This window comes from Suricata suricatta, chromosome 14 (assembly GCF_006229205.1).
Source record: "Suricata suricatta isolate VVHF042 chromosome 14, meerkat_22Aug2017_6uvM2_HiC, whole genome shotgun sequence".
NCBI lineage: Eukaryota > Metazoa > Chordata > Mammalia > Carnivora > Herpestidae > Suricata > Suricata suricatta.
This window is the reverse complement of record NC_043713.1, coordinates 47,809,533-47,827,828: the sequence shown is the minus strand read 5'-3', so window position 1 is coordinate 47,827,828 and position 18,296 is coordinate 47,809,533. Positions and strand designations below refer to the sequence as shown.

The window sequence follows — 18,296 nt, the reverse complement described above, 5'->3', positions numbered from 1 at the left end:
AGTAATAGGGAGGGCAGAGAAAGAATAAGGGAGCTGGAAGTGTTTGGTGATTCAACGAGAAAGCAGTCGGGAAGGAGGCCAGAAACAATAGCTGGTGCCTAAGAAGTCTGTGTACAAACACACACGGCACGGATAATAGGCAGAGTCACTTGGGATTGTGACACCAAGTGTCAATGTGTTCTCACTGAAGCCCTGAGGAGGAGACTTAAGACTTACTCAGACTGAGGAATCAAGCCTGTGCCCTATTCAAAGGAAGCACATCCATGAAGTGGGGAAGGGGATTCCTGTGTGTTGTAGAGGAACTAAGGAGGAGCCCAGTGAAGAGCATAAAGATGAATATTTAGGAGGAGAGAATCAGAACATTACTATATGCCATTTGGCTAGAAGGCAATGGGCAAAATTAAATTTCACACTTGTCTTTTAAGAAAATGTTTATTTATCTTTGTGAGAGAGACAGAGCACAAGTTGGGGAGGGGCAGAGAGAGAGGTAGATACAGAATTCAAAGCAGGCTCCAGGCTCTGAGCTGTCAGCACAGACATGCAGGGCTCGAACTCACGAACTGTGAGAACATGACCTGAGCCAGAGTCACTTCACCGTCTGAGCTGCCCAGGTGCCCTATCATTTGTCTTTTTTTTTTTTTTTTAATTTTCTGCATGTTTGATTTATTTTTTTTTAATGTTTGTTTGTTTATTTTGAGAGTGAGAGTGTGCAGGGGAGGGGAAGAGCGAGCAGGAGAGACAAAGGATCCCAAGCAGGCTCCATGCTGTTAGTGGAGAGTCCAGTGTGGGGCTCAATGCCATGAACTATGAGATCATAACCTGAGCCAAAATCAAGAGTTGGATGACTAACCGACTGAGCCACCCAGGCACCCCTAAATTTCACATCTGTATAAAATATCCCAATAAAATTCTTCTAAAATTTTTAATAAAAAATCTGACCCTGATCTCATGAACACAACATCTTAATATACATTTTTATGCTTGAAACAGCCACATGTGGTTCCTGACAAAAACTTTTAAAAATGACCTCCTGAAATACTCAATAATCTCTATCAAGGAAAAAAATATTTTGTTGTATAAATGGGTTACAAAAAAATTAAAATGTATTTGTAATTATTTTTTAAATGTACAATTGTACTATCCATAACTATTTTAAAATGCACAATAAGACTATAGAGAATCAAACAGTACTTCCCTTTTTTCCCATTGATAAATGTAATATTGAAACTCATATGATAAGGCAAATAGATTCTTTATCATAGGCAGGTACACTCGACTCACTCATGGGGATAGCTCCTAGCGTGGTTAATAACCCCCTGTAGCCAAGGAACATGAGTCTGTTCAAAGGGATCTGATAAATTCAATCGTGGAAGTCTCTAGAAAGTGTCAGGCCAGAGGCATGTTGATGATCCCAGGTGGTCTAATCCATGTGAAGCCATACTCTATCAGCAGCTGGGGATGTGAGTGTTACAGGGGGAGTTGTGTCTCTTCTGCCACAAATTCCGATGTGGAAGTCCTAACCCCAGCACCTCAGAATGTGACTTTATTTGGAAATAAGGTCTTTGCAGATATAATCAAGTTAAGATAAGGGTGGGCCCTAATCCAGTGACTAGTCCTTTTAAGAAGAGGGAAGCTTGGACATAGAGACACACAAAGGAGAGACAATATGAAAAGACATGATAAAAGATGCCAAGGAGAAAGGCCTGGAACAGAGACTTCCCTGTTAGCCCTCAGGAGGAAACAACCCTCATGATATCTTGATTTTGGCCTTCTGGCTTCCACAACTATGAGATAATCCATTTCTGTTTTTAAGCCACTTGATCTGTGGTGCTTTGTTATAGCAGCCTGGGCAAACTCATCCCCTGGAAATAGAGTTCAGTCCCCAAGAGTTGGGGTTGGGGGATGGGACTGGTGAGAACCAGACAGTATGTTAGGGTAAGAGCCAAGCAGAGGAGTGAAACTTCAGCCCCAGGGGAGGAACGAAGATGAAAAAGGAGAATGGAGATAATGTCTAGTGAATTTTGGGCAAACTCTATGAAATTACAGCTGCTCACATGGGTTTTCCCAAAACTCACTTCCCAAACATGAAATACAAGGTGGTAAGAGCCCAGAAGGCCGATGGCATTCAGGGACAGTGGCCCAAGGGTTGGGCCACATCATCGTGTGTGAGGTCTCTAGTATCTGTGGCTGAGGAGAGGACATAGACAAGGCAGTTGTGTGAAAGCAGATTTCAGAATTATTATATAGAAGGATAAATTTTGGCTCAAAATTAAGAGGATTTTCACTTTTTCTCTATAAAAACATTAGTAATTTAAAATTTCATAGGAAATTTGTAAAATAGAAAAAGAAAAAACATCTCCCCACAATTCTACTTTTTAAAAAAAATGTAATCTCTACATCCAATGTGGTACTCGAACTTAGGACCCAAGATTAAAAGCCCCATGTGCTACCGACTGAGCCAGCTAGACACCCTCATAATTCTACCAACTTAACTGAATTCACCATGCATTTCCTTTGCGTTTCTTCATGTATCTATATTTTAGTTGTAGTAATAGTTGGCTATAGGGAGTGTACATATATTTTGCATCCTAATTTTTCATTTTTCACTTTTATTTTTATTTTTCCCTGATATCATAACCTGAGCTGAAATCAAGAGTCAGACGCTTAACCAACTGAGCTACCCAGGTAGCCCACATCTTGATTTTTAAAGAAATAAAATTATGATATAAGCATGTTTCTATTTTGCTACATGATTTCTCAAAAGATCATTTTAATTGTTGCTCAGTCCATGGAGTGTGTGAAGCATAATAAATGATTCCCTGCTGTTGGATGTTAAGGTTGTGGTTGGTTTCATCCTTATCAATACTCTCTTTAAGGTTCCTTCCAGCACTGAGATTCTATGGTTCCATGTTTGGCAAAGGGAAATGAAAATCACTTCTCAAATTATCTTCTCCATTTTAATTCCTTTTAAGAAAGGGTCTTTTGAGATACCCCGACATGTTACACTAAATAAGTCAGATTTCTGTTTATTTCCTGAGTATCACTTCACAAAAATAATTTTAAGAAATCTCTATCCAGTTGCCTATCTTGGATAGTTTCTTTTTTCAAATAAATAAAATAAAAAAATAGAAAGTTAGTACCAAGAATTTCTATGTACTTTTCATCCAGATTCCCCCAAAGTTAACATTTTACCTAACTACAGTACAATAACCAAAACTGGATACCATTGATACAAGACTCTTATCAAATCTACAAACCTGATTCAGACTCACCAATTGTTCTGCTGTGTCCTTTTTTCTGGTTCCACATCCAATGAGGGATCACAGGTTGCATTAACTCTCATGTCTCCTTAGTCTTTATTAATCTAGAAAACTTCCTCAGTCTTTCTTTGCCTTTCACACCTTGATACTTTTGAAAAATACTGGCCAATTATTTTATAGATTGACCATCAGCTGGGGTTGTCTTGTGTCTCCTCATGGATTTTTCATGGCACCATATTGATGTTGGGTCCTTCTCAAAGCATCTCTATGGGACGCACATGACGTACATCTGCTCTATTACAAGCACTGTTAAATTTAATCACCTGGTTGAGGTAGTGTCTGTCAGATTCTGTTACTGTAAAGTTACTATTTTTCTCTCAACATTGTGGGAACTTGTTTCTCATTATATTTTCACTGACAAATATTAGCTTTTGTTGATGATACTTCTCTGAACCAGTCATTACTGTTTCCCAAGTGATGATTTTCTATTTTTGATATTCTTTCTATTGTTGTTAGTTGTAAGTTCCTTGGACAGGTTTTATAGATTTCTTTAACCCATATAGCCCTTGATCATCCTTCCATTAGAGCAGAAGAAGAGAATATTTATCTAGTGCTCATCTGGTGTCATTCCTGTTGTCAAGACACAAGGGATCTACCAAAGGCTTGGAGATGACAGAATATATTCGTGTATCTGCATTGGCTCTTGATTTTCTGAGTCTTCCTTGGCTAGTTATAGCTCATTCTGCAAAGGAATCATACCTACATTTTCATATATTACTCTTTTTTTCAAGTTTATTTACTTATTTTGAGAGAGAGAGAGAGAGAGGGAGAGATGGAAATGGAGAGGCAGAGAGAGAGGGACAGGGAGAATCCAAAGCAGGCTCCATGCTGTCAGCACAGATCCCAAAGAGGGTCTTGATCCCAAAAATCATGAGATCATGACCTGACCTGAAAGCAAGAGTAAGATGCTTAACCAACTGAACCAGCCAGGCATCCCTTCATATATTAGTTACTCTTAAATCATTACTGTAAAGTAATAAAGGAGTAGCAATTGTCACTTCAATTCTACAGATGATAAAAGCAAATCCCACGGAGGTAGTACACTGCCTGGATCAGAGAGCAGCACCATTGGAACTGGTTTCCAGGGCCTGGAGGTTTTTGCTTCCTATCTGGGATGGTCTGTAAGTATATTACTTCTATTTGTGTATGGATAGCATGATGTGTCAAAAGATGTTGCTTTTGAACAAAATTATTATTAGTAAGATTTTCACTCTTGGCTTTTTTGTACTGTTCACCACTATAATCCAGTCTATTTGAAAATAACAATAATAATAGTTATTTCAACATAATTTCTTACAGACATAAATTTCATTGACTGTTTTCACCTCAAGCTGAATTCCTCATGATAACCTTAAATTCTAAATAAGGAATCTTCCATTTAACCAGAATGGTTAAGAGGTTCTGGTTAACTGAACATTACCCTTTGAACATCACCATTCCCAAAGAACCCGAGCACAAAGATGAGAGAAAGTTTTTGGTTTTTTTTCTTAAGATTTTATTTTTTAAGTAATCTCTATATCCAATATGGGGCTCAAATGTACAGCCCTGATCTCAAGAGCCAGTCAGATGCCCCTAAGGGAAGGTAGTCTTTAAAATCAGACAGTATCGGGCGCCTGGGTGGCTCAGTCGGTTGAATGTCTGACTTTGGCTCAGGTCATGATCTCACGGTTCTTGGGTTCAAGCCCCACGTCGGGCTCTGTGCTGCCAGTTCAGAGCCTGGAGCCTGATTCCGATTCTGTGTGTTCCTCTCTCTCTCTGTCCCTCACCACTCACGCTCTGTCTCTCTCTGTCTCTCAAAAATAAATAAATGTTAAAAAAAAACTTTTGAATCAGACAGTATCATATGTTAGTATGAACAGCAACTCTCATTACATGGTGGCATTAAAACACAAGGTAGGAAATAAGCTAATTAAAAAAAACGTACATCTACGTGATCTTATTTTCTTGTCATTTATCTTTTTTCCTAAAAATAGCATGTAGGAGAAAGAACTTTTAGACTAGGTGGACTTTCTGGTGATCAATATCTTGGATTCTAAAAACTTACTATGTCTGTTAAACTAGTTTCTTTTCATTAGGGTGCCAGTAACTGGAGTTTCCCAAGGGGTCAGCAACCATCTGCATTTGCTCATACAATCAAAACTCACTGTGCCTCTGAGCAGGTACCCCTCCTGGGTGGGGTTGTTTTGCTTTATTTTAAAGTCACTTGTGTCCCGGTGTTTGTCACTGTCCCTGGCACAAGGTAGGCATCAGATAAATATTTGCTGACTGATCAACTGATGCACTGACAGCCAGACTTCATTCACGTCCAGGGTGAGCGCCCAGCCTGGGCCTTTTTGAATTCCTGGGGTATTTTTTTTTCTTCATAAAAACCCAATACGTGCTCATTATAGAAACTTGTAAAATAGAGAAACACACACACACACACACACACACACACACACACACACAGAAAATTAAGACTCTTCCTTATCTTGTCAGCCATAAAGATGAGCATTTTCCCGTTTATCAAATATTCTTCAGAAACATGCGTTTTAATGGCAATAGAATGATCCATTGTGTGGATGTGCTGTCCTTAATAATTTCCTTGTTGTGGGTCATATAAATTTTGTACAATTTGCCACCATTGGAGATAAAGTTGCGAAGTTACACAATAACCTCTCTGACTAGTAAAGCTGATTATCAAGTTACTCTCTGAAACGATTATATTCATTTAAGTCCACTCGCCTCATAGATTTTCAATGCTGACAGTTGAGAAACAAGGGTTTCGAAACTACTCCTTTCCTTTGAGCGGCCTCCAGTGTAATGAGACTGAGCTAGCCTTTTCCTGCAGACTTAATTCTGGGCCCCTGTGAAGGGTAGGGTAAGTCACAGGGGAGTGGATAATTTGGAAAACAAGCCTGGAAACCTCAGTGTAAAGTGAAGGGAGAGCATTAGCTTTTAAAAAAAAAAAGCCTTTGGGATAAAGCAAAGGAGCACTGATACCCACACTAAGTGATTAAGAACACAAAATAGTATTATGTATTATGTTGGTTGTTGTATTATGTTGATTGTTGTCACTTATTCATGCCCCCAAATTAAAAGCTATTTTCTCTTTACAAAAGATAAAATCATGCTAGTGAAAAGGAGAATATACTGGGCTGGAAACGAGTCAAAAGACGAGAATACTTTAAAAAACAATTAACATTCAATAAGTAAATAAAAATTTAAAAATAAAAAAATAGGGATGCCTGGGTGGCTCAGTCTGTTAAGTGTTCCTACTTTTGATTTCAGCTAGATCATGATCTCATGATTCGTGGGTTTAAGCCTTGAGGCGGGATCTGTGCTGACAGTGTGGATGGATACTGCTTGCGATTCTCTCTCTCCCTCTCTCTGTCTGGTTCCTGCTTGCACACTTGTGTGCACACATATGCACTCTCTCTCAAAATAAATAAACTTAAAAAAATAGAAAATGAGTTAGTCTTTAAAAAGATAAATAAATAAAAATAAAATTAGAGGTGCCTAGGTGGCTCAGTCCATTAAGCACCGGACTCTTGGTTTTGGCTCAGGTCATGATCTCACAGTTTGTGAGATCCAGCCCCATTTCGGGATCTGGCTCACAGTGCAGAGCCCTCTCTTTCCCTCTCTCTCTGCCTCTCTCCTTCTCTCTCTCTCTAAATAAATAAATAAACATTTTAAAAAAATAAATAAAAACTTAAAAATTAACATTTGTTTCTGAGGAACAAATTTACTTCACTCTGAAACAAAAATTTCATTTTCAAAAATAATATATAATAAAAATTTCCAAAAATGATTTGCCATTATCATAAACAAAAATTCCATTCTGGTCCTTGTCTTTTTCTGCATCTGCTTATTCCATCTTTGAGACTGGAAGATCAGGTGTCAGACCAGAAGCTTTGCTCAGTTCCTAAAGATATCCTTCAGCTCCTAAATATCAGACATACACATCTCTTTATTAAGGCAGAATTTAAAATGACTGTGAGCCATTACAAACATATAAAATATTATTATTGCAAAAGGAGAGCTTAACTACTTAAAATTTAACCCTTGGTAGGACAGTTCTATTTCTAGGCATCCAGTCAAGCAAAGGCTGCAATACTCTTGGAACTCTGTGGAAAGCTCTAGAGATAGAGTTCTGGGCTCTGAGCCAGTCGTGCAGTGAAAAACCACCATTTTAGAAAGTGGGATTTTTAGAATACAGTGGGAGTGAGGCTGAAATCAATCTTTTTGTGGGACAATTTTTCTGAGAAGCCTGAGTGATTGATCCTTCCTTTATTTTATTTTGTGTTTTCACTGATTGTCATGAATCCCATTCCAGCTTATTTTCCAATCTCAAGCTTATTTATTACATTTTACAGATCAATGGCTCATGAATAAACACTGTAACTGCCATTTGTCAAAAAAAGGATACTCTGTAGAGAGTTGGGGTAATGTGCTTTTATTAACGTGAGGGTTGCTGGGAATCAGTGTTGACCCCCCCCTTTCTTTGTACATTTCTTTAGTCAGTCTCTCATGGTTAACCTTGTAATCTTAGTGCATATTGACTAAAGACAGACCATCAAAAGTGAACTAAAAGCCAATGTAGCTTTGTCCCAAAGCATGCTGGGAAGTCAATGGATACCAAAGCTATTTTGTCAGGAGACAAAGAATGTCATATTTCTGGGGCCCTTATGTTTCTCTTCAACAAGGAAGTGGAATGGAAATGGAAGATGAAAAACATGTAACTACTTTTAAATGATGCAAGAAAAGATATGTTTTTCTATTGACATTTTCCTTTCTAGTGGTGGTGGTTGATCCGAAAGGTCTAAGGTGGAGTGAAGGTCTAAGTAGCCAGGATTTGGGAGAGAGAGTGGGATCTGTGGTTCAGGGATCCTAAAAGATGGAGGTAGTTTATACTTTAGGATGAAGTGAAAACAAGTAAAACATTTCCATTTCCACCCTCTGATCCCCACACTTGTATGCCTGCCCCTGTCCATCTAGCTTTCTTGGCTCCATAATACCCTTTCTCGGTGGCTGGGGCTGGGGACAAGGAGAAAGATGGTTTAGTGGATATTGTTGGTGTTCTGCCCATTTCTCCTCCATAGGGAATCTCAATGGATCCATATTTTCATTTTAGTTGACGTCATCACCTGTGCACTTTGAAATGAGATGATATTGTCTCACTCCAATCAGCCCATTCCACTTCCAAGCTAAGGGCACTGGTGAGGTGAGGGTACATGACTCGTAGGTCCTATCAAGGTGAATCTCAGGACTCAGCACTACAACTGGGGTACTCTCTCTCCTTCTTGTTCCAGGAAGTATAGGACCCATTGCAGTCCTTTTGCCACCTGGCAAGAGTGACCTAAAGATGAGGTCAACAAATGGGTGAAGCACATACAAGGAAGTAGCAGAGAAATGGAGCAGGAGCTCCTGGGTTAAAATGACTCTGAAGCTGGCCCCACTCTGAACTTCCAGTTACATGAACACATGAATGTCCTCACTGTTCAATTCATTTAGAGAAGATGTTCTGTGTCTTGGAACCAAAAACATTCTAGCTGTTTACAGAAGGGTGGAGGAATCTTGTATCTAAGCATATTAAGGCCCATCTCTAGGGACTGTGTCTTCCTTCTTTTTTCTTTTTTAAGATTTAATTTTTATGTGATCTCTATATCCAATGTGGGTCTTGAACTTAGAACCCTGAGATCAAAAGTTGCATGCTCTACCAACTGAACCATATTGTTCATACTAACCTAGAATATAGATCAAATGGTATACACATGCAGTGAACAACAGGAGAAGGCAATACTGTTTACAGTATTTACTGTTTAATACAGTATACACAGAACTGTATAAAAAGAGGGGGAAGGACAGATTAGGGTTCTAATCATTACTGATCATGTTATTTCTGTGAGAAAATCTCCTCCAAGTTCCAAGTTAGTAACTTACACGTGAACTTTTGGGGAGCCACTGGATCTCAGGTTTCTCACCAGGATGTCACATGGTGTCTTCTAGCTTTACCATTCTCCGATTCTTTGTTACCAGCTCATTTTAAATAAGTAATAGTGGAACCCTGTAATAGGCATCATTCTTGAACAGTATGGCATTTGAAGATTGTGCATTTCCCTGTCAGCAAGCTGTATCTTGTTTGTTTTCACAGCAGTTGGAGATTTGTCATGATTATTTTAACCATTTTTGAAATGCTAGGATATTGCTCACATCTTGCCTTTAAATATTTATGCACGGAAGACCTTATTTCCCACAGCAAACTCAGTTTTTGATTTGTCAGTTTTATGGAAACCTGAGAGATCCAAACAGGCTCACATTTCTAGGCAAAAGCTTAATGTGTGCCAGCCATAAATCTGTGCTTTTATGTTATACCTAATGGCAAAAGGTATTGCTCTTGAGACTGAAATCTGTTCTTTATTTTTTAAAAAATGTTTAATGTTTATTTTTGAAAGAGAGAGACAGAGACACACAGAGTGTGAGCAGGAGAGGGGCAGAGAGAGGAGACACAGAATCTGAAGCAGGCTGCAGGCTCTCAGCTGTCAGCACAGAGCCCAATGCGGGGCTCGAACCCACGAATTGTGAGATCATGAACTGAACCAAAGTTGGACGCTTAACCGACTGAGCCATCCAGGCACCCCTGAAGTCTGTGCTTTAATATTGGCATGATGGAAACAAAAGAGGAGCATGTGGTCAGCTTGGAAAAAGGAAGTTACATTTCTGCTTCATGTTCATGGTACTGGAGATTCCATTAATATATAACTAATTCTTCCTGATTTGAACACTTAGACATTAAATCTTTTTAAAAAAATTTTTAATGTTTATTTTTGAGAGAGACACAGAAAGAGGGGGGGCGCAGAAAGAGGGGGACACAGAATCCAAAGCAGGCTCCAGGCTCTGAACTGTCAGCATGGAGCCTAACACAGGGCTGGAACACACAAACCGTGAAATCATGACCTGAGCCGAAGTCAGACACTTAATTGACTGACCCACCCGGATACCCCACCCATTAATTCTTTGTTTAAATATTTTATTTATTTTGAGAGAGAGAGAGAGAGAGAGAGAGAGAGAGAGAGAACATGTGTGCATGAGCAGGGGAGGGGCAGAAGAGAGGGAGAGAGAATCTCAAGCAGGTTCTGCACTGTCAGTGCAAAGCCCCACTTGGGGTTGGATCCCACAACCCTGGGATCATGATCTAAGTTGAGATCAAGAGTCAAATGCTTAACTGACTGAGCCACCCTGGTGTCCTGTGCCATTAATTCTTTTAAAGTGCTCTTTCCAGCCCAAATGTCCATCGATGGATGAATGGATAAAGAAGATATGGTATATATATATATATATATATACCAGTATATATATATACACACACACATACATATAATAGAGTATTACTCAGCAATCAAAAACAATGAAATCTTACCATTTGTAACTACGTGGATGGAAGTAGAGGGTGGTAGGCTGAGCAAAATTAGAGAAAGACAAATCTATGACTTCACTCATATGTGGAATTTAATATACAAAAGAGATGAACATAAGGGAAAGGAAGCAAAAGTAACATAAAAACAAGGAGGGGGACAAAACCTAAGAGACTCTTAAATACAGAGGACAAACTGAGGCTTGCTGGAGTGGTTGGGGATGGGGATGGGTAAATGGGTGAGGGGCATTAATGAGGACACTTGGGATGAGCACTGGGTGTTATACACAGGGGATGCATCACTGGAATCTACTCCTGAAATCTTTATTGTACTATATTCTAACTAACTTGGATATAAATAAATAAATAAAATTATAAAAAATAAAAATAAAAAAGTAAAGTGGTCTTTCCAGTTGGCTTAATAATTTTTATTTAAAAAATTTTTAACGTTGATTCACAGCCTGGTATGGGGCTTGAACCCATCAACCATGAGATCATGACCTGAGCCGAAGAGCTGAAGTCAGATGCTTAACTGACTGAGCCACTCAGGTGCTCCAGTAAATTATTGTCTAATATAGAAATCTGAATATAGGCAATATGATATTCTAACTGGCTGAATTAAAAAGAAAAATGTGGAGAGTACCCTGAAATTGGAAAGCAGCAGAATACTGTGAAATAGTTCATAAAAACCAAAGCAAAGCCTCAGCTGCAGGAACACAATAGCTTCTTTAAGGAGTAGCAAAGTTCCACAAACTATCGTCACAATTTGTTTGTATTAGGATTACTGGATCAGAAAATGACTCCTATAGATATCATTTGATAATCAGCTATAGCCAATATAAATTCCCCTGCAAAAGTAGATGTTCAAACATTCTGGTTGAGGACTCTATTTAGCAGTAGAAGAAAAAATGTAATTTTGGGAAGTCATATAAAAAGATAATTGTTTTGGGACACCTGGGTGGCTCTGTCAGCTCTTGATTTTGGCTCAGGTCACGATCTCAAAGTTCATGGGCTCGAGCCCCATGTGAGGCTCTGTGCTGACAGGGTGGAGCCTCAAGAAAGAAAGAAAGAAAGAAAGAAAGAAAGAAAGAAAGAAAGAAAGAAAGAAAGAAAGAAAGAAAAGAAAGAAAGAAAGGAAAGAAAGAAAGAAAGAAAGAAAGGAAGAAAGGAAGGAAGGAAGGAAGAAAGAAAATAAAAAAGATCATTGTTTTTAGTGTGAAATGAAGTGGTGTTGATAATGCTGGATTTTATGCTTTGAGTTTGGAGCAGTAACTGAAATTTTCAATATTATGACACTGAAGAGTTTATTCAACAAGCTTTTAGTGAGTGCCTTGTGCTAGACACTGCATGTGTTAACGGGAAGATAAAAATGAATGAGACATGATCTGTGCCCCTCAGGTTTCACAGATTAGAGAAACACAGGGATGCAGTAAAGAGAAGCCACCTGTGATTTACTATATGTCACAATGACCACAAAGTGCCTGGGCAGAAAGGGGGGCAGCCATAATCCTGGGGGTGCAGTGGGGTGGGTGGACGAAGAAGAGGGCCACTGTGTTTGAAACGCATTGTGGCATTCTTTGCTGGTTAGGGGATGGGTTTCACAATCCCTAAAATCACGTCCCTCGTGACTGTGGACACAACCTGGGGAGCTCATGAGGACAGAACAGGTGTGGAAACCTCAGGCCCACTTGTAGCCATCACCAGTGCTTTCTCAAGTGAGAAAGGTTATTGATGCTGCCAGAAAGAAGAGCCTTTTTCATTTGTTAGACATTCAAATATTTGCACCCTGAAAGAGTTTCGTTGCCTGTGCAACCTTCACTTCGCTTCTGATGTAAGCATGCCATGCTGGGCAAAAGCCACAAATTGTTGGCACATCTGTCATTGTGCAGACAGCATATTGGAAGTTGCTATACATACAGAAAAGGTGAATTTATGGTCTTAAATAATCTGCAGAAGAAAATGTCGGGAATTCCACATCTTTAGTTTTCTTTATGCCTTTGATCACCCTCCTACCTAACTTTTTGAGCTCTTAATACCTCCTCTCTTCCCCCTCATCTCCTTTCCCCTTAAGAGCTGGCCTTCGGTAGAAATTTGTGTTTTTATTTACTTATCAAACAATTCAAATCTGCAGGTTGAGCCAGACACTCTTCTTTATAAAAATCAACTTACTTAGTTAACTCACAATTCTTTGGGGATGGTTACTGTTACTACCGCTCCTTTTTATAGATAAGAAACATGAGAAGTAGAGATATTTAAAAACTTGCTTACGGACACACAACCCTAGAGCAAGCTGCAGAGCTGGGATTTGAACCCAGAGCCTCACACTCTCAACTTCCACTTGGGTGCTTAGTCCAGCCACAGGGCTAAGGTGAGGATATATTCTATGCTGGCCCACCAGCTCAGCGCCCCCACCTCGCCCCGGGCTCCTTCCTATTCACCAGGGCTTTTTCACTTCTGCTCAGAGCATGCTGAGCTCTTTACAGAAGGATGCCTTTGAAATGCAAAGGTTGACAGCTTTATTTGTGGATCCACCCTGTGGTTTTTGGCTGGAGTTGGCTGGGCACCAGCTCTGTGGTAGTCAGTCTTTAAAAATGGTGTAATATTCACACTGTTTTTGTTGGATAATTGCGTGTCTTTAATTTGTGGTATTATAAACAGAGCAGTAATCTGGTTTAGGAGTATCCAGAAAGTTATTTGATATCCATTAAGTCAAGTTGCTATTTTTATTCACCTCTCTAGAGGTGAATATTATTATGGTCCAGAAAAAGCAACATCATAATATATTCTTTTCTTTTTTTTTAATTTTTTTCATGTTTTTTTATTTATTTCTGAGAGACAGAGATAGCATGAGCCGGGGAGGGGCAGAGAGAGAGGGAGACACAGAATCTGAAGCAGGCTCCAGGCTCTGAGCTGTCAGCACAGAGCCCGACTCGGGGCTTGAACCCACGAACCATGAGATCATGACCTGAGCTGAAGCTGAACGCTTAACCGACTGAGCCACCCAGGTGCCCCCATCATAACATATTCTAATGGATGTCTCCTGACAGGTTGGGGAAATTAAAAAAAAAGAAGAAGAAGAAGAAGAAGAAACTTCTGAAGAAGATAGAGAACAATTCTCTTACCTTCCTTAACAGGTGAGCAAAATTTTCCCTTTAAATAGTATGAATTTTAAAAGGAAAAAAATCACACCTTTTTTAGTTTATGGATTTGAAACAGTGATTTTCTTTAAAGACCTACTTAAACCACTGCTGCCTAAAATGTTTACCTTACTCAGAAAATTCTGAGAATTCAAGACATATAAAAACATTAAATCATGTAAAAACAATTATTTAGTAAATGTGGAGTCCCCATCCGGTAACCATATGGGAAATAAGAATATTCATCATCAGTGTCCTGTGATTTAAAGTTATTATTATACACTTATAGACAAAGAATACGTTATTTAGATAGCATCTTCCAGCCAGACATTTCAGTAGTTTGCAAACTTGAGCCTGAGTTAACTGTTTAGCCTTTAGAGATGAATCATTCCTTTTGTTTAGCCCATTGGTATAGTATTTAGATTAACTTGTAGGTTTGTATTTAACCTGACAGAATCCAAAGAGCCAAATCAGACATATGCTAGCAGTCTTTCCTGGGGCCCTGACAGAGCTACATGCAGGGAGGAGGGCTCTAGTCATTAGTTTGTGATTAATGTCTGTGGAAAGTAATATTTCTACCATTTTATGGATGGAGCAACTGAGGCACCGAGAGGTTAAGTGGCTTGCCCTTGATCCCAAAGCTGTTTAGTAGATCCAGGCAAATCAGGCACTGATGCAAGCTTGCCATGATTTTGCACCCAACTATTTAAAATTTTGCAAGTTACAGTTCCTATACCTGCCTGTGGGCAAGTTACAAAACAGAAGTTGAAACTCACATGAGAGAATGCTGACCATCATTTTCTACAGGAAGGAAGCCACTAAAGTTTGCTTTGGCTAAGGGAGCTGGCATCGGGGCTATCGTCCCCAGGGACCCAGCCCTCTTGGACTGGCTGGCTCTCTGCTGATCCCCCAAGGCTTCTGTCCATGAGGATTCAATCAGCCTCAGGGCTGCTGGCCGGGGTGGGGGGCAGGAGGACTGTAAATCTGCAAAAGCTGCAAGTATTCAGGGTCTTGAACTTTATCAGGTTTGAATGTGTGATTGTGAAAGTAAAGAGCAGAGAAATGACAGCACTCAGTAAATCAAACATAGAGAAGATCAGGACTGTCAGAGACAAGAGAAAAACAGGCTTTGGGCACAAACCCCACTGAAAACCTGCAGGCAGGAGGAGACTTTCATGTTCCCTCCAGACTGTGCCTTCTGAAAAACAACCTCTTGCTCTGTCATTTATCTAGAGAACGGCATTCTTTGTTTTGAAGTTTAGATCTTATTTTAGAAGATGGGGTGCTATACAGGGGGGAAAAACCCAACAACAGCAGAAAGAAAATGAGTTGAAAAATGCCTGAAATGGCCTAGATTTTCCTCTATGAATGTGTTCCATAGCTTGTGAGTGATCTTTAATATTCTATCCCTTAACAAAATATGACTGCAAATAAGTCCTGCATAAATAGTGATGTATACTGAAAGGTGAAAAGTGTGAGATGGCCTCGTCAGATGACCAGGTCAATTTAATTGGTCCCCCCAACCCTTTTATCTAATGCCAGTCCGCAGGTTACTCTCCTTCATGGCCCCATCTGTTAACTCACTCCTGTCTGCTGCCAGAAGGGGAAAAATGTGTTGTTGCAGACCAGGATACTTTTCTCAGGGGATGAGCCTCAAGATTATTATCTTCGTCCTGGAGAAGCCCCTGGAGTCTGCTGCATTTGCAAGGGGGAACAACAAGGGATGTTTCTTCTTCAAAGGAATCAAAAGCAAGTAAAGAACTATGTTTGTCTCACCCCACCCCTTCCTACCATAATGCAATAAATAAAGTCCTCACTGCTGGTACCTAGGAAAAGCCTGAGCCCTCTAATGAATGGCAGGACCCAAAGTTGAATGGGTGCTGAAAGACCTTCTTTCTTGGAAATCAATGAGCTCCAGGGAACAGTTGAGTCACACAAGAAATTGAAATTTGGTGTAGTATATGTGAGTCTACTACAATATAGATATTGGTAATAAAAGTTCACACTTATCTAGCGCTGACTATGTGCCAGGTACTGTTAGCACTTCCACTTTAGAAATCTTTTAATCCCCTCAACAATCCTGCCGCGGAGGTACTTTTATCATCTTCATGTTACAGATGAGGAAACTGAGGCACAGAGAGGTTAGACAATTTGTCCTGGTCACATGGTTAGGAAGTTGTGGAATCAGGATTCCAACCCAGGCAATTGCCTTAGTCTGTGAGCCAGAGTGACTCTGTTCTTTACAAACCCACGGTGAAGCCCAGAAGACAAAATGAGCCTGGGTAAACTCTTCTAGAGAAAGGCTCAAACATCTCCCTCCATCTTTGAAATCGTCTGTGGTACTTTGCCGGCTCCACAGAAGTCCCAAACTTTTAGACTGTAAACACTTCAAAACAGGGAGCTAACTCTTCTCGTTCTCTCTGTGCAGTATACACTCAGTGGTGTTGGGCAAGCGCGGGAAACTGGAGGGCTGCATATGGGTAGACAACTCTTGGTTCTGATTCTCTACATATTTGCAACATAACTGAGTGCAGAGGTCATAGTTCTGGGTGGTAAATGCAGACATTTTTTATTTTGGGGGCATTTCCCTCCCCTTTAATTGACTCAAGGAGGAGCATTAGTTACTTAGCAAATCTCCAATAGCTTATCACCTCCTTTTCTGCTTTGCCTTACAACATTGTGAACCCCCCCTCCCCAGCAACCAAGAAAAGAGAAACAGAAAGGTCTCTGAGCTGAGACAGCTCTGGGGCAGTGGCATCTGGACTCTGATCCTAGAATTGGCAATATCTGCACATCTAGTGATACCAGCAAAATCCAGGAAAAGTCTGGGTCTTGCATGTCTAGTGTGTTTGAAATTTTTGCATCTCTTTCACCTTCTGGGGAGCAGAAATGATACCTTTCCTTCTGAGGCTCTGATTTTCCCTATCTCCCCTTACCCGGGAGGGGTGGCTGGATGAAGGGGAAGGATTAGACGAGGTGGATGTCTTTGGAGTTCACCTTATTTGGAAGAAGGCTATGAGAAAAGAGAGTCTTCTTAACTTCCGGGACCCAGTATGAGGTGACAGACAGAAACTGAAGATGTTGGATTCCCCTTTGGAATTCAGAGTCCTGTCTCCAACTTCACCACTGAACAGAAGGAGACAGCAGAACATCTAAGAAGAATCCCCATTGCAAGGAAGCCAGCACAATCTCTCTAACTTGCCACCTGGAAGGTTCTTAACTACCCATAATGCAAAGTGGTAGAAAAGGCTTAGGTGAGACTAGAGTATGGGGGAATGCTACACCTACTTAAGGGAAGAAGAAATGAAACCCGCAGAACGTGGCACCTGACTCCCCAAGCCCACTTTCCAGTCCTGGGTCAGGAAAGTGCATAGTCCCTGCCTTGCCTTTAGTGAAAAGGATCACCTCAGGGGCAGGGCCTCGGCCCAGCTGGCAGCCCTAGGCTTTGTGTGGTTATGCCAGTAATAATTAACAATGATAATAAACACTGCATTTCATAACCAAACCCAAGCTGGGGATGACTGAGGGATTGGACCTCTGCCTCCCACCTGCACACTCTTAATTGGCGAGTCCAAACTCTCCTTATTGGCCTCAGTGTAACTCAGCTGTCCAGTTCACCCGTCTGGTTCTGACTGGGGTTCAAAAGAAGAGCTGCTCCAGAAAACCGGAGATGTGGAGTCACAGCGCCCTTCGGCAAAACCGCCGCGAGTGGGGGTGGAAAGGTAGAATTATTCAACATCAGAAAATAATCAAAATGGGACAATAACTCAGGTCCCAGTGAGCTCGGTTTAAATTTCTGGCAAGTGCGGGGTGTCTGTTTTGGGAGCCCATCTCCGTCAGGCCGGGAGTTCCATGGCTCCCGGGACCCCGGCTGCCTGGGGACGTTCACATTCCCGGTGCAACGGACCCCGGCCCCGCCGGGCCGGTGGAGATGTGGGCCAGTGAGGCGGCGATCTCTGGGTGCCAGGACGCAACCAGGCTGCGGGGAGGGAGGCCGGCGCCGGGTGGAATGTCTTTATCGGGATCAGAGAGCCACAAGCCTCTCCTCCGCTTCTTTAAGCGATCACGGATAGACACCTTTCGATCTTTTGTCAGGCATCTTGGCCCTTAATAGCCAAATTTATTTGGTTTAAAGCGGCCTTGGGAGAAGCAGGGAGGGAAGATCTTTCGTCGGTCATGGGTGGCCTAGATAACAAGCTTTAAAAGAGAGAGGGAAGAAGAAAGTAAAAAGGTTAATGGATGAGGGGAGGGCTAGGAGGCGCCCAGCGTGGGGCTTTTACGGCGACCCTCCTCCGGCCGCCCGCTTATCGCGGCCCTAACTTACCCGCTGCGTATGAAGTACATTAAGTCACGTAAACAGCGCGCGGGGAGGAATGCCACCGCGGTGACCTCTCCGCGCCGCGCTGGCGGCCGGGGGCGGCACGCAGGGGGCGGCCCGGGGCTGCC

General features: G+C 41.1%; 1 long non-coding RNA gene across 1 annotated transcript; it reads right to left on the bottom strand.

Moving 5' to 3' along the window:
- Positions 1-16,393: 16,393 nt before the first annotated feature.
- Positions 16,394-18,290, bottom strand: LOC115278228. The gene is made up of 2 exons (XR_003902769.1): positions 18,175-18,290; positions 16,394-18,047 (listed from the first exon to the last, which is right to left on the bottom strand). It is a non-coding gene; the product is annotated as an uncharacterized LOC115278228 (long non-coding RNA).
- Between the last annotated feature and the right edge of the window lie 6 nt (positions 18,291-18,296).